Below are 27,719 nucleotides of genomic sequence, written 5' to 3'. Positions count from 1 at the left end.
ACACCTAATTCAAAACAATTGCATGACTATAACATTACATTAAATAAAGCTTCATCGTTCAAACCCATAGGTGATAAAGTTTGAAGGGTGTAAATCCAAAACAGTTCGCGTCTCTGTAGAAGTAATTCAATGTCTCCACCTCTAGGTGGCAAAGTTACTTTCTCAATCCCCCAAAAGCGTAAAGAGGTTACATCGTGATTTAAAGTTAAAAAATTTGCCACAACTGGATAATTTAGATATTTTCTTCTGATCGAACTCTTATGTTCACTAATTCTTTGTTTCAATTGATGTGACGTTTTTCCTGTTCTACTTCCCAAATTGACTTCGACTCCTTGTCTTCCTCAATCAAGTCGTCTACTGAGAAATACCGAGATTATTTGAAAGATATCAAGTTGAAAAAATACAAAAGAGATACAGAGGATTACCTTCGGAATGAAGTTTACCCATGGGATATTAGACCAGCCACTATGCCTGACATGAGAGACAGTGTCACCCGAGAGGCCAACGCACCAGTCCGTGGATCATCTGGAGCTCGATTTCGTAATAGGATAAGAAGAAATGGATCGACCTTTTTCAATGGACAGAGTGATTCCACTGAGAGTGAGTTTACCATCGACAGTGATTCGAGTGCACATGCTTCGACTTCTTTTTTGGACAGACGAGCCCCTCCACGGAGACTACAAAAGAAATGTTGAAGAGGTTCAAGAGCCTCAAAGAAGTTTACGACCGTGGACTCACAGCTACTCAAAGAGACGGTAATTAATATTTCTGAAAAGGAACTTTCTGATGATCAAACTGTGGTTTTATCCAAAGGACTTTCTTTTGTACCTACTAGTGGTGTTAATTGTTTTGGTCTAAAAGTGGATCTGTTTAAATGTTTTAGACAGATGAAACTACGGTATTTTTTTCTCCAAATCAGAATCTGGTTTATGTACGACACCTTTTAGACCTTAAAGTAATTTTTGCCCTAATGTGTCTAACCACACTATTCATACTTTTTGTCGTTTGGTTGAACAAGAGGTGATGGAAGCTTGTTCTTCTAGTAATAAAAATTCTCATAATGTTTAATTAAATGAGAAAAAAGCTTTGACTGAATTGATAAGTTACCCAAGCATCATTATAAAACCTGCTGATAAAGGAGGGGCTATTGTAATCCAAGATACGAAAAAATACCAACACGAAATTCTCACAATAACAGAATATTAAGTTTTATAAAAAACTTCCCAGTGATCCTACCAACACTTATCAATCTGAGATATTGTCATTTTTAACAAATGCTAAAACAGAAGGTTGGATATCTCAATCGGAGTTTAAATTTTTGTATTGTCAACACCCGATTAGACCTGTTTTTTTATACTCTTCCTAAAATTCAAAAGAGACTTATCGACCCTCCAGGTCGTCCAATTGTGGCACAGACTAATTCCCTCTTATCTGTGTACTGTGTTAGCTGGGTGATCTCTGTGACGCCCAGATGCACAAATCAGACCCTCCCACCTCTGTAATAAACACGGAGATGTTAGTCCCGTCCGAATTGGTACATGAAAATCGCAGACGTCAGGTGCTAAGAATCGAAACTCAAACGTAGTTTAGAAAACTAGTCCCGTCCGAATAGGGCTCTTGTCATAGTAACATTTAATGAATGTAATATTTATGTGATCTACAATATCATTTTTTGAGTATAATTTTAATGAACGAACTCCATCGCACACCTGTAGGTGATAGGTGCATAGAAAATTAAGACCAGGTGGGTCGTGTCAACATATAAGGAAATCCACACACTATCTTAACTTGCAAATTACAATTTTAATCACACCAACGTTTCGGTCACACGACCTTCATCAGGAGTATACAAATGTTCAAATTCATCTCTTTTAAGATAAACACATGACAAATTAACAGAGCTACATCTGCACATAATTAAGCTCATTGGGAATACATAATTAGCACCACATCATAAACAGTAACACATTATTATAGTTCCAACAATCAAGGGTCTAACCACACTATTCATACTTTTTGTCGTTTGGTTGAACAAGAGGTGATGGAAGCTTGTTCTTCTAGTAATAAAAATTCTCATAATCTTTAATTAAATGAGAAAAAAGCTTTGACCAAATTGATAAGTGACCCAAGCATCATTATAAAACCTGCTGATAAAGGAGGGGCTATTGTAATCCAAGATACGAAAAAATACCAAAACGTTTTTATAAACAAAACAAAATATAACAAAAAAGTTTTATAAAAAACTTCCCAGTGATCCTACCAACACTTATCAATCTGAGATATTGTCATTTTTAACAAATGCTAAAACAGAAGGTTGTATATCTCAATCGGAGTTTAAATTTTTGTATTGTCAACACCCGATTAGACCTGTTTTTTTATACTCTTCCTAAAATTCATAAGAGACTTATCGACCCTCCAGGTCGTCCGATTGTGGCACAGACTAATTCCCTCTTATCTCCTTTATCTCAGTATGTTGATTTTTTTTATAAAACCTTTTGTTTATTCGTTACCTACTTACATTCGAGATTCTACTGACTTTATCAACAAGATTTCCGAGTTATATGATTTACCGGATATTTCTTTATTATTAACTTTGGACATAAGTCTATATACTAACATTTCACATGAAAAAGGACTTATTGCCCTTAGACATTATCTTTCGTTACGCGAGGACTCTAGTCCACCATCAGACTTTATCATTGAGATGGCTTCGTACCTTTTGAAATATAATTATTTTAGTCTTGATAAGGATTTTTTCTTCAGATAAGTGGGACAGCAATGGGCTCAAATTTTGCCCCTAACTATGCCAATCTATTTATGTTTTTTTTTGAAGAGAGTTATGTATTTAATACAGAAAATAATCCTTTCTATTCAAAGATCATCAAATGGTATAGATACATTGACGATATTTTCTGTGTCTTTTTGGGTGATCACGATGAGGCTCGAGAATTTGTGACATATTTGAATAGCTTGGTTGACGACTTGGATTTTACTTCTGAAATTAATCCGTCTAGAGTACACTTCCTTGATATGTGGATACAGAAGAACGAAGGCAGTTTGACTAAAACTTTGTTTACAAAAGAGACCGATCGTAACACACTTTTACTTGCTACCAGTTTTCATCTGACTTTTTTTTTTTAAAAAAAAGGACTGCCTAAGAGTCAGTTCTACAGACTGAGGAGGATTTGTTATTCAGATTCCGACTTTATTGAGAAATCGAAAATCATGAAAAATAAATTTTTGAACAGAGGTTACCCTTTAGATTGGGTTGATTAAGGATTTAATACAGCTTTTAAAAAGACGCGGTCTGAATTGCTAAAAAAGAAGACAAGAAAAACAAGAAAGTATTCTTTTGCTTGTATTACAACATATTCACCTAAGTCTTACATGATAAAATAAATTTTTAAAAAACACTGGCATTTGCTGTCTTCTGATTCGGAGCGGAGCGATAATTTTAGACATCCTCCTTTGATTGTACACAAACGCGCTAGGAATTTAAAAGACAGCTTGGTACATGCTCGTTTTCAAAGCGTTAGTCCTCGTGCATCTCAGAGTTTACTTAGTCCTATACAGAAGGGCAATTATCGTCGTGGGAATTGTGCTCAGTGTAAAAATACTTTTAAAACATAATTTTTTTGTCATCCTAGAACTGGCAAAAAATATAGCATCAAATCTGTGATTACTTGTGTTTCCACTCATGTTGTGTATTTGATCCGTTGTCCTTGTGGTATAGGCTATGTGGGAAAAACGTCACGTCAACTGAAACAAAGAATTAGTGAACATAAGAGTTCGATCAGAAGAAAATATCTAAATTATCCAGTTGTGGCACATTTTTTTACTTTTAATCACGATGTAACCTCTTTACGCTTTTGTGGGATTGAGAAAGTAACTTTGCCACCTAGAGGTGGAGACATTGAATTACTTCTACAGAGACGCGAACTGTTTTGGATTTACACCCTTCAAACTTTATCACCTATAGGTTTGAACGATGAAGCTTTATTTAATGTAATTTTATAATAATAATAATTCATTACATTTATATAGCGCTTTTCTAGGCACTCAAAGCGCTTACATTGTCAGGGGGTATCTCCTCATCCACCACCAGAGTGCAGCATCCACCTGGATGATGCGACGGCAGCCATATTGCGCCAGAACGCCCACCACACACCAGCTTACTGGTGGAGAGGAGACAGAGTGATGACGCCAATCAGCAGATATAGGGATTGTTAGGAGGCCATGATAATCAGAGGCCAATGGGCGAATTTAGCCAGGATGCCGAAGTCACACCTCTACTCTTTTCGAAAGACATCCTGGGATTTTTCATGACCACAGAGAGTCAGGACCTCGGTTTAACGTCTCATCCGAAGGACGGTGCTTGTTGACAGTATAGTGTCCCCATCACTACACTGGGGCGCTAGGACCCACACAGACCACCGGGTGAGCACCCCCTACTGGCCTCACTAGTACCTCTTCCAGCAGCAACCTAGTTTTCACAGGAGGTCCCCCATCCAGGTACTGACCAGGCTCAGCCCTGCTTAGCTTCAGTGGGAAACCGGTCTTGGGCTCCAGGGTGATATGGCTGCCGGCTATTGTCATGCAATTGTTTTGAATTAGGTGTTGTTTTTACTATGCATTCACGATGAGTTTGAGTGACTATGGAGCCTGACTGATTGTTATAACTGTTTAGAATTACAATTTGATGCTATTTTATGACGATGTGTTGATTATGTGTCTTTTGGATGATTTTGTTAACCTATAGGGGGATCTTGATTGTTGGAACTATAATAATGTGTTACTGTTTATGATGTGGTGCTAATTATGTATTCCCAATGAGCTTAATTCTGTGCAGATGTAGCTCTGTTAATTGGTCATGTGTTTATTTTAAAAGAGATGAATTTGAACATTTGCATACTCCTGATGAAGGTCGTGTGACCGAAACGTTGGTGTGATTAAAATTGTAATTTGCAAGTTAAGATAGTGTGTGGATTTCCTTATATGTTGAGTATAATTTTAAACCATAAACATACTTAGATAACATGTTATTTGTTAACCTCCATGCCATGTTACTATTAATACACATCAGAGAACTGTCAACATTAAAGAGTGTTGTTAGATTATTGAAATATTAACTTTAATGAATCTCAGAGGATATTAATTTCGGTAAGCGACAGGAGAACAGAGTTTGGCTGACAAAGAAACATTTGGGTTTTTCATTGTATGTAATAGTTGTAAAATGTGAAAAACAATTTTGAATAAGATTTTCAAATGTTAAACATTATTTACACAATGGATCACTATTCACTATTCTTAAACATGACATGATGATGTTGTTTTTCAGTGCCAATGGTCTAAGAACAGACACAACGTATACAATGTATGCTTATGATATTCATTATTATATTTATTAGTAGTTCTTTCTCAGATTGTCTAAACCGTTAAGCTCTGTATTTGACTGTTAACTCAATGCAATAAAGAGAAATGTGTCCATTTTAAAAAGACTGTTCATTTAAATATAAAAATTAACACATGTTGTAACACAATGTTGCATGACTCACTCTGTAGAAGATATTTTAAAATCTTAGTAATAGGATAAACTATGTGACAGAAGTAAATGTGCATTTATAATAATAAATACACTGATGGGGCTGTGAAGGCTGGTAAAAACTGGTTATAAAAAATTAAAAAAAAAAGATTAAAGAAAGCATGACACAGGATGCTCACACCGATTTTATTAAGACACAGATACATTTGTAGTGGTTTGTTTCAGGTTTTGTACCGTATTTTCCGCACTATAAGGCGCACTTAAAAGCCTTTAATTTTCTGATATTGTGATAAAGTTCATTATTTTCCATAATGTAATGATAAAAATTAAACTTTCATATATTTTAGATTCATTGCACGCCAACTGAAATATTTCAGGTCTTTTATTGTTTTAATACTGATGACTTTGGCATACAGCTCATGAAAACCCATAACGCCTATCTCAAAAAATTTGCATATTTCATCCGACCAATAAAAGAAAAGTGTTTTTAATACAAAAAAAGTCAACCTTCAAATCATTATGTTCAGTTATGCACTCAATACTTGGTCGGGAATCCTTTTGCAGAAATGACTGCTTCAATGCGGCGTGGCATGGAGGCAATCAGCCTGTGGCACTGCTGAGGTGTTATGGAGGCCCAGGATGCTTCGATAGCGGCCTTAAGCTCATCCAGAGTGTTGGGTCTTGCGTCTCTCAACTTTCTCTTCACAATATCCCACAGATTCTCTATGGGGTTCAGGTCAGGAGAGTTGGCAGGCCAATTGAGCACAGTAATACCATGGTCAGTAAACCATTTACCAGTGGTTTTGGCACTGTGAGCAGGTGCCAGGTTGTGCTGAAAAACGAAATCTTCTTCTCCATAAAGCTTTTCAGCATATGGAAGCATGAAGTGCTCCAAAATCTCCTGATAGCTAGCTGCATCGACCCTGCCCTTGATAAAACACAGTGGACCAACACCAGCAGCTGCCATGGGACCCCAGACCATCACTGACTGTGGGTACTTGACACTGGACTTCAGGTATTTTGGCATTTCCTTCTCCCCAGTCTTCCTCCAGACTCTGGCACCTTGATTTCCGAATGACATGCAAAATTTGTCCAAAAGTCCAGTGCTGCTTCTCTGTAGCCCAGATCAGGCCAAAATCATCAGTATTAAAACAATAAAAGACCTGAAATATTTCAGTTGGTGTGCAATGAATCTAAAATATATGAAAGTTTAATTTTTATCATTACATTATGGAAAATAATGAACTTTATCACAATATGCTAATTTTTTTAAAAGGACCTGTATATGGATCAAGGCGCTCTGTCAAAATGTTGATATTCCCTTTAAGCACAGCTCCATCTAGTGGATGCATAACGCAAACCCAGTCAAACGTTTGACTGCAGTATCTTCTATTCTATGCGCCTTATAATCCGGTGCTCCCTATATATGAAAACAGTTCTAAAATAGGTCATTCATTAAAGGTGCGCCTTATCGTGCGGAAAATACGGTATAAAAATTGTACTAGTCTCTCTCCAATGACAACTAGGTAGTCTAATCAAAGCAAACTATTAAAAACAAAGCCCCACAAATGAAATATATAAAAAGCGAAATACACCAAACAGTGAAAACTGCATTAGGTAAAATAGGTTAAATTAGCTTATTGATAGTTTTTCTGTGTGCCTGTAATCAATCAAGCAAAACATGCAAGACAATTTATCATATTACACAAACTATCCATTGTTTTTGCACTGTTGCAATTACTGCTAATTAATGCTTAACATTGACACTTAGTTACCTGTTCAAAATAATCCATTAAAACAAATAGAGTTTTGATGAGCGTGCACTGATATTTTCAGTTCCATTCGTTTGCACGTTGTTTCAAGGACACGCCCACAATAAGGGAACTAATTAATATTCATGTTAACTCCACCCAAGGGAACAGTTTTTCACGGGAACCGAATATTACACGACACCGGGCGATTCATGATCAGTCAGAGAGTGGCAACCTCTTGAACCACCACCACGTTGCCGCTGGAAAACTTCCGCGTCCCCAATTGGCCAATCTTTTCTGAGATCGTTTACTCTTCTCTGTGGATGACCTGTGACCTACTTTCTGTAAGATCTGAATTTTTGAGTTAGAATTTTTGACATTGAATTTTAGAAAACTGAATTTGAAGTTCGTATTCGAATTTCTTCACCTTGAATACTTGAATCTAAAAATTTGTAAACTGAATATTTGCAGTATAAGAATTCAGAACAAAAAAAATTAGCTGTTTGAAAATCCTTGTCTATAAAATTCAGCCATAAAAACATTTCAATTTGTTAAATTTCAAATGTTCAATATTCGTAACAAAAAAAAACTAGTTCTTTGGGGTCAAGTTGTCCTAATGACAATGAGGAATTAATAATAGTCAGAAGAGGATCCATGACTCGATAGAACTCTTATCCTAGGGGACTTTAACATCCACATGGACACAAAGGACTCTGTAATGACTAAGGACCTTGTGTTTTTATTGAAATGTTTTGATTTAAAGCAACGTGGATTGCTCCACAGTTATTAAGGGGTACACCTTAGATCTGGTTATCTCTCATGGATCATTCTTGTCATAGTTTTTTTGTCACGGATTTAGGATTGTCTGACCATTTTGCTATTCTTTTTTGTATGGAATTGTCGTATACTAACATTTACCCTTTTCAGTACTGTTAAATTATCGCAATTGGAAATCCATTGATCATTGATAATAATCAAAATAACCCCCAAAAATTGTTTCGTACCATTAACAAACTGTTCAAAGGTAACAGCTCCTCCAATGTACAGTACCTGCCTCAGATCAGCTTTGTAATGGATTTCTTGATCATTTTAGTTCATTTTTAGTAAAATTGCTAATGCGCACAAATTGATTACATCTTTTGTGTCTGCTTCTGCTCCTAGTATCCCCAATTTCCCCGGCACTTTTTTCTCAAATTTTAGCTTACTTGATCCTGTCTCTCTTATGAAAGCTGCCACTTCCATAGTTGATCCGATACCCACCTGCCTGTTTAAATCATGTTTTGCATCACTATGCAAAGTCGTCTTGAGTATAATAAATGACTCACTGAACACGGGTGTTGTACCTGCTGCACTCAAAATTGCTTAGCCCAACGTAGACCAGGTAAACATCAATAATTTTCATCCCATATCCAATTTGCCTTTTTTGGCTAAAGTACTTGAGCGAATTGTGGCCTCTCAGTTAAATATTTATATTACTTTGCACAATCTTTTATGAACCTCTCCAATCTGGCCTCCGTAAACTGCATAGTACTGAAACAGCGTTGTTAAATGTCAATGTCACCTTTATTTATATAGCGCTTTAAACAAAATACATTGCGTCAAAGCAACTGAACAACATTCATTAGGAAAACAGTGTCAATAATGCAAAAATGATAGTTAAAGGCAGTTCATCATTGGATTCAGTTATGTCATCTCTGTTCAGTTAAATAGTGTCTGTGCATTTATTTGCAATCAAGTCAACGATATCGCTGTAGATGAAGTGTCCCCAACTAAGCAAGCCAGAGGCGACAGCGGCAAGGAACCGAAACTCCATCGGTGACAGAATGGAGAAAAAAACCTTGGGAGAAACCAGGCTCAGTTGGGGGGCCAGTTCTCCTCTGACCAGACGAAACCAGTAGTTCAATTCCAGGCTGCAGCAAAGTCAGATTGTGCAGAAGAATCATCTGTTTCCTGTGGTCTTGTCCTGGTGCTCCTCTGAGACAAGGTCTTTACAGGGGATCTGTATCTGGGGCTCTAGTTGTCCTTGTCTCCACTGTCTTTCAGGGATGTAGAGGTCCTTTCTAGGTGCTGATCCAGCATCTGGTCTAGATACGTACTGGATCCGGGTGACTGCAGTGACCCTCTGATCTGGACACAGACTGGATCTGGTGGCCACGTTGACCTCGGAACAAGAGAGAAACAGACAAATATTAGCGTAGATGCCATTCTTCTAATGATGTAACAAGTACATAGGGTGTTATGGGAAGTGTTTCCGGTTCACCTAATTAATGCAGCCTAAAAATCCTTTAACGGATTTGGATAATAAAAGCATATTAGTATGTTATGTGTATGCCAGGTTAAAGAGATGGGTCTTTAATCTAGATTTAAACTGCAAGAGTGTGTCTGCCTCCCGAACAATGTTAGGTAGGTTATTCCAGAGTTTGGGCGCCAAATAGGAAAAGGATCTGCCGCCCGCAGTTGATTTTGATATTCTAGGTATTATCAAATTGCCTGAGTTTTGAGAACGTAGCGGACGTAGAGGATTATAATGTAAAAGGAGCTCATTCAAATACTGAGGTGCTAAACCATTCAGGGCTTTATAAGTAATAAGCAATATTTTAAAATCTATGCGATGCTTGATAGGGAGCCAGTGCAGTGTTGACAGGACCGGGCTAATATGGTCATACTTCCTGGTTCTAGTAAGAACTGCTGCTGCATTTTGGACTAGCTGTAGTTTGTTTACTAAGCGTGCAGAACAACCACCCAATAAAGCATTACAATAATCTAACCTTGAGGTCATAAATGCATGGATTAACTTTTCTGCATTTGACATTGAGAGCATAGGCCGTAATTTAGATATATTTTTGAGATGGAAAAATGCAGTTTTACAAATGCTAGAAATGTGGCTTTCTAAGGAAAGATTGCGATCAAATAGCACACCTAGGTTCCTAACTGATGACGAAGAATTGACAGAGCAACCATCAAGTCTTAGACAGTGTTCTAGTTTATTACAAGCAGACTTTTTAGGTCCTATAATTAACACCTCTGTTTTTTCAGAATTTAGCAGTAAGAAATTACTCGTCATCCAGTTTTTTATATCGACTATGCAATCCATTAGTTTTTCAAATTGGTGTGTTTCACCGGGCTGCGAAGAAATATAGAGCTGAGTATCATCAGCATAACAGTGAAAGCTAACACCATGTTTCCTGATGATATCTCCCAAGGGTAACATATAAAGCGTGAAGAGTAGCGGCCCTAGTACTGAGCCTTGAGGTACTCCATACTGCACTTGCGATCGATAGGATACATCTTCATTCACTGCTACGAACTGATGGCGGTCATATAAGTACGATTTAAACCATGCTAATGCACTTCCACTGATGCCAACAAAGTGTTAAAGTCTATGCAAAAGAATGTTGTGGTCAATTGTGTCAAACGCAGCACTAAGATCCAATAAAACTAATAGAGAGATACACCCACGATCAGATGATAAGAGCAGATCATTTGTAACTCTAAGGAGAGCAGTCTCAGTACTATGATACGGTCTAAATCCTGACTGGAAATCCTCACATATACCATTTTTCTCTAAGAAGGAATATAATTGTGTGGATACCACCTTTTCTAGTATCTTGGACAGAAAAGGGAGATTCGAGATTGGTCTATAATTAACTAGTTCTTTGGGGTCAAGTTGTGATTTTTTGATGAGAGGCTTAATAACAGCCAGTTTGAAGGTTTTGGGGACATATCCTAATGACAATGAGGAATTAATAATAGTCAGAAGAGGATCTATGACTTCTGGAAGCACCTCTTTTAGGAGCTTAGATGGTATAGGGTCTAACATACATGTTGTTGGTTTAGATGATTTAACAAGTTTATACAATTCTTCCTCTCCTATGGTAGAGAATGAGTGGAACTGTTCCTCAGGGGGTCTATAGTGCACAGTCTGATGTGATACTGTAGCTGACGTCTGAATGGTTGCAATTTTATCTTTAATAGTATCGATTTTAGAAGTAAAGTAGTTCATAAAGTCATTACTGCTGTGGTGTTGGGAAATGTCAACACTTGTTGAGGCTTTATTTTTCGTTAATTTAGCCACTGTATTGAATAAATACCTGGGGTTATGTTTGTTTTCTTCTAAAAGAGAAGAAAAGTAATCGGATCTAGCAGTTTTTAATGCTTTTCTGTAGGATATGTTACTTTCCCGCCAAGCAATACGAAATACCTCTAGTTTTGTTTTCCTCCAGCTGCGCTCCATTTTTCGGGCTGCTCTCTTTAGGGTGCGAGTATGCTCATTATACCATGGTGTCAAACTGTTTTCCTTAACCTTCCTTAAGCGTAAAGGAGCAACTTTATTTAAAGTGCTAGAAAAGAGAGAGTCCATAGTTTCTGTTACATCATCAAGTTGTTCTGAGGTTTTGGATATGCTAAGGAATTTGGATACATCAGGAAGATAACTTAAAAAGCAGTCTTTTGTGTTAGAAGTGATGATTCTTCCATACTTGTAACAAGAAGTAGAATTTACAATTTTGGCTATATGAATTTTGCAAAGAACTAAATAATGATCTGAAATATCATCACTTGGCTGAATAATTTAAACACCATCAACATCAATTCCATGTGACAGTATTAAATCTAGAGTATGATTTCGACAATGAGTAGGTCCTGAAACGTTTTGTCTAACCCCAATAGAGTTCAGAATGTCTATAAATGCTGATCCCAATGCATCGTTTTCATTATCAACATGGATATTAAAATCACCAACTATTAAAACTTTATCTGCAGCCAGAACTAACTCGGATGTAAAATCACCAAACTCTTTAATAAAGTCTGTATGGTGCCCTGGTGGCCTGTATACAGTAGCCAGTACAAACATAACAGGGGATTTATCATTAACATTTGTTTCTTTGGATAATGTTATATGAAGTACCATTACTTCAAACGAGTTATACTTGTAGCCTGCCCTCTGAGAAATCCTGAAAACGTTGTTATAAATTGAAGCAACACCTCCACCTTTGCCTTTTAGACGTGGCTCATGTTTATAACAGTAATCTTGGGGGGTGGACTCATTTAAAATAATGTAATCATCAGGTTTTAGCCAGGTTTCTGTCAAACAGAGTACATCTATATTATGATCAGTGATCATATTATTTACAAAAAGTGTTTTCGTAGAAAGGGATCTGATATTCAATAAGCCAAGCTTTATCATTTGTTTATCCATATTGCTTCTGTTTTTTATTTGTTGATCCTCAATTAAATTGTTAATCTTAACTTGGTTCTCTTGGTTCGAATGAACTGATACATCTCATTCGTGAATGAAATGAATGAGTATAGTGGGTTAGTCGGCCATTTAGCATGTCAATCTCGATCATTAATCAGCAGATACAAAGTGCAGTTATAGTTACTGCGCTTGTTTTTATATTTAGCATACAGAACATAACTCCACGTTTAATCCCTGATTTATTAATGTGAATATTATAGCCTATATGAACTTTGACTAAACAATTAAAATGTAATTATGCAAGAAAACCTCGTGCTTTGTTCATCTGAACAACTTATTTAGAGTTTATTTAATGCAATTACGCACACAATTTTATAAAGCCAAATCAAGTGAATACGTTCGTTGACTTAAGACATTACACACATCTTCTAACACCACCACATACTTTCATATCTTCGTATTGCTCTTCCTCAACAACCAACTGTGAATGTTCAGTTTACATGTAACACATTTCTACAGATGAATGTACCCTACAAATATAAATTATTTATACAGTACTGCTGTAGCTGCTGCAGTTTGGGGTTGTGAGATTGATTCTTGTTAAAAAAAACTCAATAAATATGGTTCCAAACATAATTGATTGGCAAGATTGTGATTCCATGTCATTACAATGGCAAAGCATTTGTCAGCTAAGCAGACACTATAAACATCACACAAATTTTATGGAATACACAGGTGCATCTCAATAAATTAGAATATCGTCGAAAAGTTCATTGCTAAATAAATTCAATGCACACAGACTGAAGTAGTTTTAAGTCTTTGGTTCTTTTAATTGTGATGATTTAGGCTCACATTTTACAAAAACCCAACAATTCACTATCTCAACGAATTAGAATACAATAACATGCCAATATTCAAATTAACTCAAAACACCTGCAAAGGTTTCCTGAGCCTTCAAAATGGTCTCTCAGTTTGGTTCACTAGGCTACACAATCATGGGGAAGACAATCATTGACACCCTTCACAAGGAGGGTAAGCCACAAACATTCAAATAAATTCAGTTGAATTACTGAAATAAATCAACTTTTCCATTCTAATTTATTGAGATTCACCTGTACATTACCATAATACCATTAACAAATTGTATGTATATAGTTTGCAGAATGCATTCTTAATGAGGAGCGTATCAAATTCTCCACAACCCCAAATGGAGTAAAAGCTCTCAGGATGGCAAATAGCCACCAACCTAATAAAAAACACAGGTAATAAGTCTTGGAATATTTCTATAATTATCTATTAATGATTGGCGTGTAAATTAAACCTATTTCCTACTGTAAAGTGACTGTTGACTAGATGACCTTAAGGACATTTGCCATTTCTGTGGGGAAACAGAAAATGGCACAGACTGGGTAAGTAAACCTCCCTTTTTTTCTTTTATATAACTGATTAAAAGAGTTTTGGATTGCATTGCTGTATTGTGTAATGGTTTACAAACTAAACAATCATCGGGAAGAAGGAGGCGAGAACCGGCGGACATTCATATAATAATTCAAATAAAGTTTTAATAATAAAATAAACACAAAACAACACGACAGCCCCTCGCAGACGACTGCCGCGCACAAACAAAATAAAGTCCAGTCCTGGGGCCTGTTTCACAAAAAGGAGGTTAAGTGAAAACTCTGAGTATGTTAACCCTGAAATGAGGGAAACTCTAGGTTTTCTGTTTCAGAATGGGAGGTTTGTCAAACCTGAGAAAGCAGGGTAGGTCAAGCCCGTTTCTGAAAGAGAGGTAGCTTATACTCAGTTACCGTAGTAACTTACTCTATGAACCTAACCAGGTCTAGAGCAGGTTTTCTTCGATAAACCCAGTTTCTTTCGGTCTCCTCCCCCTTTTTTAAACAGAAAGCGGTGTTTAAACACCTCATGTATTGCACACATTTCAGTTATACAGAGAGCATTATAGGGAATGAAATGGCATGTCCTTTTATGAACGATCCTGTCGATGAAGAGGCTGTATTAATTCGAAGGGAGTTAATTTTACATGAGGAGTGGATTTTGACACCCAGAGTGGATTTTTTGTCATATCCCGCTATTTATTTGAGCGGTACCGTTTTTCTTTACAGTCAATAAGATACATCCATAATCCATCCTTACATCAGAAACATCAGCCATCGTAGCCGTGCTCTTAAATCCAAGCAGATGCTTTGAATTGCCTTACGTTTCTTTGCAAATGGTAGTTTTCTGTATAACATCAGGGATGCAGAAGATATTAGTAAGGCTACTGTTTGCAGAGCGGTCAGAAAAGTGTGCCTGGCTCTTAAGCGCTTTCTGAGAATTTCAAATCTTCCCTCAGTATTTGCAGGCCACTTTTAAGGGCTTCTGTCTTCAGCATTAATGTCTCAATCGTTGGTAGGAGTGTACCATGAAAACAGTTGTCTTCTCCCTGAAGTATATCCAAGGCAACTGTAAGGGGCTTCATTGCAGTACAGTACTCTGTTGTTCCCTTTCTGTTATCGCTGTCAGTCCTAATTTGGAGGAAATGGTGTTAAGGTCTACCATGGATATTTCACAGATTCGAGCCAGGTCATCATAGAACGAATTCCATCGTGTTGTACAAGGTACAAGCAGCGTTTTTGACACCAACTCATCAGCTGTTTCAGTAGCCAAAGCTGATCGACTAGTCTTGTTCCATAGGGCAGTACATTTGGCAGTAGCACTTCTATAAACAGCCTTTGTTGCAGATTTTGACAGCAGCCACTTGTCAACATCTGTGCATGAAATCAGGTTTAGTGTGTGTGATGCACATCTCTTGTGAGGGGGCAAAGTGATCACAACATCACCATCATGATCATCAGTTGCATGTTGAGCTTCATTGATGTCTGTAAACGTCACCTCATCTTCATCGACTTCTTCAGAATCACTTTCCTCAAGTGGCTGCTACCTCTTATATGCTTTAACAAAATTAGAGCCATTATCTGTCACTGTTGCTGTGATTTTGTGTGTTATCCCATATGCTGAGTGTATATTATCGGGGGGGGGGGGGGGGGGGGGGGTACAGGGGGAGCATGTTTTCAACAACATACCTTGCAATCAATGTGTTCAGCTCGGTCTTGGTCACCTGTTGCTGACCCGAAAAATCGAGCGTTGCTTGTTTTAACAGAGTGGATGCCCGTCAATAATATAATTGAACATATAGCTACAATTAGGTTTATGCATGAATGAAGAAAATATGTTTGCATCCCAGAAGCTCTACAAGAATGTTATAGAGTGATGAATGCAGCCAAGGAAAACATGAAGAAAAGAATGTGGAAAATAACAGAGGTAAGACAAATAAATTAATTATTTTTGTTTATGTATTAAACTGTTGGTAAGCCAACAAGAAAAGTTATTTAGGAAAAATATTATTTTAGTTATTGCATTTAAGGGTGCTTTCACACTTGGTTCACTTGCCTGGTCCGAACCCGAGTTCGGATCGCTTGCGTCATCAAGCCAGCAGCTGTGTACCCCGTTGCTTGGTAACGACAGTGCAGGAGAAGGCGGCAAATGCATAACATTACTCTCTGCACTTTTATGTATTTATAAAACTTCGGCATAACGGCACTTGCATCTGTCTTACGAATGTACTGAAAATGTTAGCTGTAAAGCTGAAATGATCAAACGTATGTAATATTGACAGATATTGAACTTAAATATTGAATTTCCACATGGCAAAAATACACATTGAGACGCCTATATGCGGCAAAAAGGCATATGTCCTCTAAATTTGGGACCGCTTCATCTAAACTGTCAGCAGTCTTTAAAAATATTTTTCCAATGGATAAAGGATAGTCCTAGACAAATAAATTCATACACTACTAAATGTGTTCATTTTGTTGTTTTAGGTTAGAAGACAATGGGAAGAAATGCCATCGACTAACCACAGCTGACAACCAGAGACACGCGGACACACCATCCACCAACACACACACACACACACACACGAAAAGAGCACTGCAACTTTACTATTGTTCAGTTAAAATAAACGTATTTTGCTTCATACAACGTGTCTGTTGTCTTTGATTAGCCTAAAAGTACAATAAAATGATATTCAGAAGATGTAAAGTGAAAGTCCCTTAAACGTCCCTATTGGCCGCCTCACGTCCTGTGAACATCCCGTGAATGACCAGAGGACGTCTTCACAGAGGCCATTTAGGGGACGTCCTGGGGACCTTTTTTTTTTTAGCTGGGAGGGTCGTTCACAAACTGGCTCGGACGAATGTACTCCGCCAGCTAACATTACACAGCAGACCAAATCCGTTCGTGAACGTTATAAAGCGGACTTACTGCTGACCTAAACTGATGTTCAAAACGTCCAGGGGAAGTCCCCTGTTTGCTGGGTTAATCCCCTAGTTTGGCGCAATCTACTGTTTAGGAAGGGGAAGTTACTCATTTTGTAACTTCATTTGTGAGAAAATCTGCCTGGGTGCGTATGAGAAAATCGAGCCGAGAAATCACATAAAACGCCAACTGTCTCACAATCGTAACAGACAGGTATGCATTTGTATGCACTAGATTTGGAATTTAAAGGTTGTTTAAAGGTTGCATGCAATTTGTTGGATGGTTTGTATTTGTTTGTGAAATATAATTTAGGCTCATTTATGTATATTTGTAAAACACAATATTACTCAACTGCGTTTTTGCTCAAAATTGACCTTTGTATTTGCACATTGCTTTCTGTTTGTTTGCGAGTCGAGTCCTTTACAAAGCAGATCGAGTTTGTTTGCAAAATGCTGGATTTGTTTGTTTAATTATGGCACAAAATTCGCTCCATACTTAACTAACTGTTGCCTTTCAAACATGCTCTGTATCGGCCACATTGTAGAGCAAACTCCCCGTAGCAAAAAAGCGCAGAGCAATACAAAGAATTTGTTTGGCGCTAAGCGCTGACCCGCGGTTTGTCACGTTTGAGATGTGTGGTTTTAGTAGGTTTGTTAAATAAATTAATGACTCCCTAGAAAAACAATAGCGCTCGGATAAGAAAAGACATCTATGCGTGGTCTTATCCCTCTCACGGCGAAAAAAAAACTCATATAATCTGTTCCTCTGCATCCACAGGATCCTCATAAAAAGGGCATGCCATGCTTGGAAACCTCTCTGAAACAATCTAACCCTGCAACATATCCTCAGTGAGTCATTTGCTATATTAACTTACATAACCCGAAAGTTACCACTGCGGTAAAGTTGGTTTCATGTTCAAACATTCGGACTTCCGGGTTCAATAACTTTGTTAATATGCATTTAAAAAGGATACTTACAATTAATTTTCATTACTGACTATAAGCAATACCTACAATCCATTTTTCTGCAGATGTCGATGTTTTTATAAGGCTTAAAAACATGTGACGTCATCTCCACCACAAGGACCATCTACAAATTACTACTTTTCTGGCAAGTAGCTAAGACTCATTTGAACTGTAAAGCACTGATTGCTTTTTGTTAAAAATGTTCCAGAGCATGTTGATATATGATACATTTATGATTTATATATTTAATAAACAGTTTGTGCTTCAAGTGTATTTTTTTTGTTTGTTTTTTTGTTTTGTTTATTTATTTTTTTCTATTAATGTGTTAATTACTGTGGTTTCTTTAATGACACATTATTAAGGTCGATAGCTTTTAAGAGGCTTGATGGACTGGTCCTGGACACATTGGAAACACATCTTAACTTCACTCTAATAAACACAGTACAGCTCTTTATTGTGCAGTAATTTTCCTTATGTGGTCAATTTCCACTACTTCATAATGTGTTGTATCGGTTTCTTCTATGACACACCATTTAATTCAATAGATTTTAAAAAGCTTGATGGACTTTTCTAAAACATGGTGGAAAATGTTCATTTGACCCTAAAGAACATACTACAAGTCTTTAATGTGCTATTATTTACTCTAGATGTTCAATTTCTATCATCACTGTATTCTATGGGGTTCTTCAGTGGCACAGCATCCAAATTCAATAACCTTTGAAAAGACAGCCACACGGCTCCAATACAAGTTGTAAAATATTTATTTGACCCTAAAGAACATACTACAAGTCTTTAATGTGCTATTATTTACTCTAGATGTTCAATTTCTACCATCATTGTTTTCTTTGGGTTTCTTCCAGTTCGATGTATTTTGAAGGAAGACACTGACTTACCCAGTACACATCGTATAATATTCATTTTAGATTAAATAACACACTACAGCTTTTCAATGTACTATTATTTGCTCTATGTGGTCAATTTACTATGCCAGTGTGTTGCATTTGATTCTTCTATCATCCAGTTCTATAGCTTTCAAAAGGCTCAATGGACTGTTTCAGAACATGTTGGAAAATGTTAATTTGATTCTAATAAACGTATTACAACTCTTTGTTTTGCAATCATTTGCATCATATGGTGAACAAGTACTCTCAACCTGTTGCATTCATTTCCTAAATGACAAATTATTCAGTTCAACAGTTTTTAAAATGCCTTGTGGACTGTTACAGAACATGGTGGAATACGTTTATTTCAACCTGTAGAATACACTACAACTATTCAGTGGACAGTTATTTGCTTTGTATAAATTACGTTTCCCAAACTGTTGCATTGTTTTCTTTATTCACACAATACATGGTTCAACAAATTGTGATGAATGGTCCAAAATGTAAGTTAGTTATAGACATACTGTTTAATGTCATGTATACCTTGTTTGAAATATCTTTAATAATATGATGGGTTCAGTACCATAGACAGTTCTGCAAGTTTGAAACATCAACGCTAAAAAATTAAGACATGTTGAAACTTAAATGCTAAAATCAAAACCAACTTTAGAAGATATAAAACATAACTTACTTACTTTAGAAGATGTAAAGGAGAATACGCATGGAAATAATATGCAGATAAGGTTATGCATAGTAAAACTAGCCATTGTAAGCTCCATATATGGTGATTTCTGGGAGGAGACGGTGTAATGCACGTACGCACAATCTTTCTCTAACTGGGATTTGTAAAAGGATTTTTGCATAGCTTCTATTGTACGCATGGTTTTATAAATCTGAACACTTTTGTGCAGAATCTAGCTTTCGTGCGTATGTGCACTTTTAGGATTATTTCTACGTAAAGTTTTATAAATTAGGCCCCTGTTCTGTAGTTTGTTGCGTAAAGTCGAATTTGTTTCAGAGCACTTCAGCCATACAAAGAAAAGCTATTGAACTGGATGATATGTATTGAAAAATCTACACAGCACACTGCTAGTAGAAACTGAGCATCTCAACAAAATATTTCTTCATTGAAGAAAAAAAAAATGCTATTGAACTGGTTAATGTGTCCTTGAAAAAACCAATACGAAATGTCACTAGAAAATCCTGAGTAAAAAAAAACAACTTATTTGTCCATGCTAGGCTTATTATCTGCATGTTCTACACCCTAAAGATATGACAATTTTTGTGTTTCACTAGTGTTCAGTGTGTTACATGAATACACTGTTACATCACTTCTGCATGTATTGCATTCCCAAATCTGTCCTGGAGTACCCCCAACATTGCACGTTTTTTTTGTCTCCCTAATCAAACACACCTGATTCAACTCATCAGCTCATTATCACATGGGTTAATGAGCTGATGAGATGAATCAGATGTGTTTGATTAGGGAGACAAAGAGAATGTGCAGTGTTGGGGGTACTCCAGGACAGATTTGGGAACCTAACCGATGCAGCCATATATAGCCGATTGGATATACATCTACAAACAGATAGACATCTACAGATAGATGTGTACTAGAGCTCAAATGATCATAATTAAATTTAATGATGCTCATTTCATGAAGAAATAACTACACTGTTAATGCTGCCTCTCTGCATGGTGCTGCTTTTACAGAGATTACCTAAATGGTCTGATAAGATACTATTTAGCAATTTTTAGTGATTAGGTTTTAGTCATTTCAAATCAATAATTAAACAAATAAAAATTACAAAATAAAATAAAAACCCACACACACGAAAGCGTATTAGGCAAAAAAAAAAAAAAAAGTTTATCCTTCAAAAAACTCATGTAAACATAGAGCCAGAAGGCCAAAGGTATAATAAACATTACAGACAGAAAATGTACAGTTTTTTAATGCATTTAGCCGAACAAATAAAAAGAAAAGTTACTAACACCGGTACAATGAACACCTCTACATAAATTATATGCACAAAACACAAAACCATGATTGGTCTTTTGGTGGGACCACTATGTTAAGGCAGTTTACATGAAACCACCTCTGGCACAATTCACACTGACTCGGAGAACAAAAAGGACACATGGTGTTAGATTTGTGTTTTTTTTTAAATACACTTCCTATTTTGTCCCTACTAAAATCATGATATATTGATTACCCAAATCTCGTCCTTTTTGGGTGCAGGTTTTGCCCACAGATGGAACAATATTCTTCCCTTGAGACTGCAATAATTAAAATGAACATAGGGATATGCTTTTAATAAATGGTCAAACAAATAAACAGGACATTAAAAAAGCTATAATACCTGATGATAGTAGAATGTCTTTTGCCGTATTTCTCCTGTAGTTCCGCATCCTGTCCTTGCTGGGATCTATGTCAATGCTTTCCGGAATTTTTGGAAAGTCTTCCACAACCTTCGTGGCCATCTACACAAAAAGCATTAATTATTAATATTAGAAAAACAGTCTGATGTGGAAAAACTTGAAAATAAAAGTTTAATTATACAACTATTTTTATTACCTGCATCACAAACACACCACAGCTGTAACCATCGTTCTGAAATGTATGGTCTATTGTGCCAGGCTGCCATTTCTTCTCTTCCATGCCGATTTCTGCTCATTTTGAAGAATTCCCTGTTGTTGGCCAAAAACAATGCACTGTGATTTTGGTGTTCTTCTGCACACTCCCAAATACACCACCACAGTGTTCTGACAGAGCAGAAAAATTATTAGTCATTTGAAAAGAAAGCTAATGTACCCAAATTTTTTACAGGCCCGTTTAGCTGCCTCCTTTTCATTATTTCCACATTGAGGGTCAAGCACAAAAATTTGTTCTGATACAGCATGGACATACTAAAAAGACTAAAGAATACATAATTAAATAAAATGTGCAGAAACGTTAATATTGGAATGTCTTCATGTGTAATATGTATTTTTAACAAGATATTTATTTTCTACTTACCACAAACTTCCAGTGTACATTGTCGGCATTCACAGCAGCAATTACGCCATCATATTACTCAAAGTTGACCTGTATGATATTCAAAAATATAATCAATGTTGTATGTATGAGCTAAATATTTAGAATCATAATTAAAGTTTCACTCACTTTTTTTAATCCTTGTTGGGCCAATTGCTCTCTTGTGCTGTTTAAAATGACACCTGTAGTGTAATGACTCGGTAGAGTTTAGCAGATGCACTTTAAGAATTGCTCTTAGATTGCATTCAATAGTCTGAAAAAGCGCACATACAAATTGTAATTTAACAACTTAATTTGTTAGTAAATTGAACATACATTTACACTGAGTGTATTTGCCAAATGGTGCACTATTGGCCATTCATACTTCATTCCCGATAGACATACCTCTCCAAATAACCAGTCATGGGGCCGCAATGTTTGAAATGCACTGTGATGAAAGAGGTACTCCTGTTTGTGATCAGGGGACCTCAGAATGGCAACAACCAGATCTGTGGAGGGTTTCAACCTACAATAACATCCGCCTTATGAATTACTTTCCCTCAAATTCATTGATTAAATGTAGTGCTCAGTTTTAATTGTTTACATTAATGACAGTATTACCTCATCTTCTACAGACGGGATCTCTGCAGGTAGATTATGCTGGTCCAGATTTGAACCTGTTGCCTGGCTCTTTGCCAGGTCCTTTCCACACTTCTGGGTCCTTTGTTTTTTATGTGGAACTGGTATGTTGTTTGGTGCTGAAAAGTATTTGGATTTTTTCCCTGATAATCCCCTGATAGTTTTCCTTCTCTTCATCCATGTTTCCTGGGAATGACTGATGTTCATTGCAGGGAGCAATGCATTTTTCTGATGAAAAGTTCCTGGTCTAAGCTTTTTCTTCGAATTCTTGATGGTATGCTTTACAATTCCAAACTAACTTTCCACATGGCAATTAGTGTCTCTTGTTTTGTGTGATTTTGTTTTTATGTTCTTCTGATCATGTGATGCACATTCTAGATGTCTTAACAGCAAACCACCCCACATAGGAAAAATGGCAAGATAGTGGTCAAAGAGCATGTCGATGATACTTGGACAAAAGTATGGATTGTTGTCCTTAGAGAAAGAGGTTTCACTTGCTGCGTGTTCCTTGGCTTCTTCAAAGATCCGTCTGAAATACGGTATGAAGGGTGAGCTACCCATAATTGTAGTAGCATTCTTTGGGTCTTCACAGCCCCATTTTTCCCTGTCTCCAATTTCCATCACTTCATCAAGCTTGCCTTCTTGGGGTTTAACAATTGCACTTTCAAGAATTTGCAGGCTTGCCTTGAGATTTTCACTGCTTTACGGAGTGGTCAGTACAGAACACAGTGCACTAAAGATACATTTTGTTTCATCTAGTGAACAGGCATTCTGCAGTCTTGCAAAGGCAAATGTGACAAAGTCTCTCAGGCCTTGGTCATCAGTTTTCTTTGATATTGCCTGTCTGACTGCTTTGAGGATGTGAGCAGAACATATGTGCAGCTCCGTGTAAGACTTCATGTCATCCTGAGCTTTTTTGTAATATCAAAAGCTCTTTCTAGGTAAGTAGTGATGTGCTCTGTGTTGAAAGCTAACAGAACACTTTGCATGAGAGCCCAGCTATAGTCCGTCTCAACCTGGTGTATGTGCATTTGTGTGTATTTGGACAAATGCAATGTGAATTGCATGAGCCAATATGTGATTGCAGGTACCGAATGCTCATTTGATAGCATTTCACAGATTGGTAGAGGGGGAGCATCCCGACCCCTTCCTGGAAGTGTGAGTGAGTAGTACAGGATTTGCTTTGGCTGATCTGTAATTTTTGAGACCACTCCTCCAGTGGCATCCAGATAAAGGGACACAGGAAGCCTACTGCGTAAATGGTCGACAAGAATACTGATTCCAAGCCCAGTGTACATATGAACACCAAAGGGGTCCATGCTAAAATGCTGTATGTATCCTGGTAATTTAAAAAATCTGGTGTCACATCCTCTTCGTATTCCTTTCATGAGATGAATTTCCATTAACACATCAGTGTGGAGTAGTTTTTTGTTCCTAATTTCCGAGCGGATCACCTTCAGCACATTCCTGTTGAGGCAGCTGGACATATTTCCACACAAATGATCTTCTTTGGGTGTGGTTTTGAGTGTGGAGTAGAAATAATGACTAGGTCCACGTTTAATTGCTCTTGCTCGTGCTCCTCTTTTGAGGTTTGTTGCTGGCCTAAACCTTTTCTCACCCACTCGGTGTTTTATTTGTCCATGTTGACTGACCAGGATCTTTACCATTTTGCACATTCTTTCAGGCTTGGTTTTCAGTTTGAAGTTGTATTTTCCCTGGCATGATGAGAATGTGCAAATTGCTACAATGTGTAAATATGGACATTTTGTTTTCCTGCTTTGGGCAGATTTTATGTTCTGATATTCAAAAGATAGATTGCAACAGGGATTTTCTTTTTTAAATGCATTATAGAGATCCAGGTGCATCCAGGGTGGCCTTAATTTAGTGGAAACTTTCGAAGGTCTTATTTTGTTCCATTCCTTTCTGTTAAGAGTGATGGAAAACTGCCAATGGTGCATTCTCACTCGTTTTAGTTCCTTCCAGGTTCACTCTGGTATCCTCTGGGGCAATGTTATTTAGATCACTATCCTCAGTTACACTCTCTCTTCCAAGGTCTGCTGTGTCCTCCTGTGAATCCATGTTATTTTGGACAATATCTACCTCAGTGTCCTCTTTCCAACTCATTACCAATATCTATGGTAGATCGGATTGAACAGTAAGTGTATATTCTTGAACATTTCGACATGAAAATTAGATATTTATGGTCAGCACTTGTTTTGATTAAATCTGAACAATATAAGAATAAATAATTGCTGGTACACATATTAAATGGAAATAAAAGTCTGGTGTGGTATCAACAGTGGTTTGAATATCTTTGTCCATGATTAATATATGATGCTATTATTTACAAGAAAGCAAAAAATGTTTTCTTTTATGAACAGTCTGTTAACATTTGTTTATGGTTAGACCGAATACTATTTGGTTTGATAGTATGATTCTTAAAGCAATTAATTAATAATTGTTTAACAATAAGTTGGGCCACAGCTAAATTGTCTTAATATGTTGTGGGTCCACTATATACAATTGCTGTTGGATGACATAATCATAGAGGCAAACAAAACAATTTACCTTCGTTTGGCATAATGTCTCCTGGCTCCAGTGTTGTTTGCTCACTTGGATTGTTCATGGTTAGTTGGTCCCTAACACCATTCCTGTTTTTGGTCCATATGATCCATAACCAGTGCCGATTTTTTCTTGTGTCCTCATCAAACAAAGCAATGGATACATCTGACCATATGAATATCCCTGGTCCCTGTTTAAAATATCAGCTTTCAAAAACTGAAACACAACTTCTTTTCCTCCTGCTTCTGCCCATACATCTGTCCTTTTTACTACTTTTCCTTTTTTATGTCTACCCATGTTGATGGGTTTTGACCTTAGTCTTTTTACTCTTTTGTTTTGCTCTAAACAACCCACAGTATTACACCTTTTAAAGGTTTGGCTTATCTAACACCTGCTGTTCATCAGATGATTGCTCCAATTTGTCCTGAATGGATAGAAGTACCTCCCACAGAGGTACATTCCCACAAAATGTTATGTGAACATAAAAATAAAAATCCATTTAAATCTTTGTTTGGACTTTAAACATACCATTTTTTAGATTATTTAGTTTTTTAGTTATAAGATGACACAGCCTGATGAACATAATGTTGTTGAATGAACCAACTTAATATTCTCTCTTTTATACTTTCCTGATGTATTTAGCATTCATTTTATATTGAACTCACTCAATATCATTATATATGTGCACTGAGTTAGTTTACAGCAGTGGTTCTCAACCTTTTTTTTTCCAGCGGGCCGCACTATGGTCCAGTGCAAGTCTCGCGGGCCGCACGCATATAATTTACATATTACATCACCAATACAAACCAACCTGATTTATAATATTATAGCCTAAATATTATGATTTCTAATCTATTACATTTATTGAAATAAATAAATAATTCCTTTCCCCATAAATAAAGCACCTGATGCTGTCGGGAGCTAACCAATTATGTGAGATTCAGCTCAAAAGGAGTAACAGCACAAAGAAGTTGCGATTGTAAAGCCTGTGTTATAGGCCTACTTTCCAGATGAGCAATCCGGACGCTTACACGGCCAGCGCAGACGCAGTTTTCTTCAATTTATACTTCTGAATGCGCAGGCTGATGGTTCGCTCTGCAACAAACATGTTAACAAACAATTGCCCAGAATTATTGCACATCGCTGTCTTTATATTCTTTTATTGACGGATTGTACAGGTTCGAGTAGCAATGAGCTTCTTCACTCTGCCTGCACACTCTCCAATGACGATTTTTACGTCACACCTACCTAGCGGTCCATAGCGGACTCAGGCCGGCAACACACTGGATGATTGCCTGCGTGAGACGCCCGTCTCAGGAAAACGCGTGCATGCTACAAATAGAACCGACGCCTATTTTTCACGCAAGTGTGTTGGAAGCGTTTCCAGGCAAAATATAATAGGAAAATATGTTTATATGTCATTTTGTAAACATATTCATATTAATTCATGACATTTTGATGTTTGAAAGTCTATAGGTTGACATAAATTCAGATATAAATGTAATTTAAAAAATAAATAAATATTTATCGATTTTCAAATATTGCACCTGTCAAACATAGTCTATTTTGCCGTCAATACTGTTGACGGTGTCCTTTATCAGTAGGCGTAGGTGTATAAAAAAGGTGTGTAAAAAAAAGTTGATATTGTTGTCATGAAGACAAGAGCCTGGTCTGTCGGCGGCCTCCCCCTGTGCGCAACATTGCAGACAATGTGCGTTTACAAATGTAGCCTATGTTGGTCCGAAAATGGAAAGCACTTTCGAATGAAATAATATGAGGTTCTCTCCAGAGATGTTTTGCCACATTTCTTTAATTAAGGATTGCTACGTAGTATATGGTGTTATTTGCCTGAACTTCTTCAAGTGAGTTGCGGGGAAAACCGAAAATCCAGCACTTCTCCTTCACTACTGACACTGCGACTATTCTTGTTTGTACGTGTTCATTCGCAGCCATATTTCACTTTTTTTTTTTTTCTCCCTTAATAAAAACAAATTTGTCCATTCTGATGCTCAATTTAACCTTACCTAATGGCTGTTGATGACTATTTGAATTGAATTCTGCCAAAGTGCGCGCTTGTACCCAGCTAACACAAATACGTAACTGTTATGTAACTGCAACGTAATCTGGTGACCAAACTTTCGTCGTGGCGACGTAATTAGTTGCGTCGTGGCAACCGGAAAAGTGAAATTCCCAGATACGTTGCTACAACGTAACTTTGTGACGTTGCCAGTTAGTAAGCACGACGTTGTGACAACGTAACTTTGTGACGTTACCAGTTAGTAAGCACGACGTTGTGACAACGTCCTGTGCTGGTACTAAATATGTCATTTTCAAGGCGGACAGTTTGTGTCCTCTTATGCCCACACCACACCTCATTTAAAGACTATTTAAATCTGCTGAATGATGAATGCATACTCAAAATTAGGTAAATTCAGCTAATTTATTTGGAAAACAACAGTAGCTACACATTAACATTTTTTAATTATAATTGTAACACCATTAATTTGTTTGAACGGGAACACTTCGAAAAGGGAACACTTCGAGGAATGAAAGACACTTGAACAGGAACACTTTGAACAGGGAACACTTCGAGGAGAACAAGCGAACTACTCCAATTCTGCAGGTACTGGCAGTCGATCCTAAAGAAACAGCACAACAACAAAACAACAGGTTAGTCGTTTTCATTGTAACCTTTAAATAAGAGTTGTATTAGGCTAAAAAAAGGGCAAAATAAGGGATATGATACTTAAACTGTCACATTATATATTATATATATTTTTTTGCAAATAACGCAATTTATAAACTCTTTTGGTCCAAACGGCAAAATTATGTCTTTGAAGGGCACTTAGCTA

At 37.0% G+C, this 27,719-nt stretch overlaps 1 protein-coding gene across 1 annotated transcript in view; it reads right to left on the bottom strand.

Moving 5' to 3' along the window:
- The window catches only part of LOC132106060 (gastrula zinc finger protein XlCGF8.2DB-like), a 155,349-nt gene that overhangs the window by 39,411 nt on the left and 88,219 nt on the right, over positions 1-27,719 (bottom strand). The gene's annotated exons all lie outside the window — the stretch shown is intronic.

This window comes from Carassius carassius, chromosome 26 (assembly GCF_963082965.1).
Source record: "Carassius carassius chromosome 26, fCarCar2.1, whole genome shotgun sequence".
Classification (NCBI taxonomy): Eukaryota; Metazoa; Chordata; class Actinopteri; order Cypriniformes; family Cyprinidae; genus Carassius; species Carassius carassius.
This window is presented reverse-complemented; position numbering and strand designations above follow the sequence as displayed.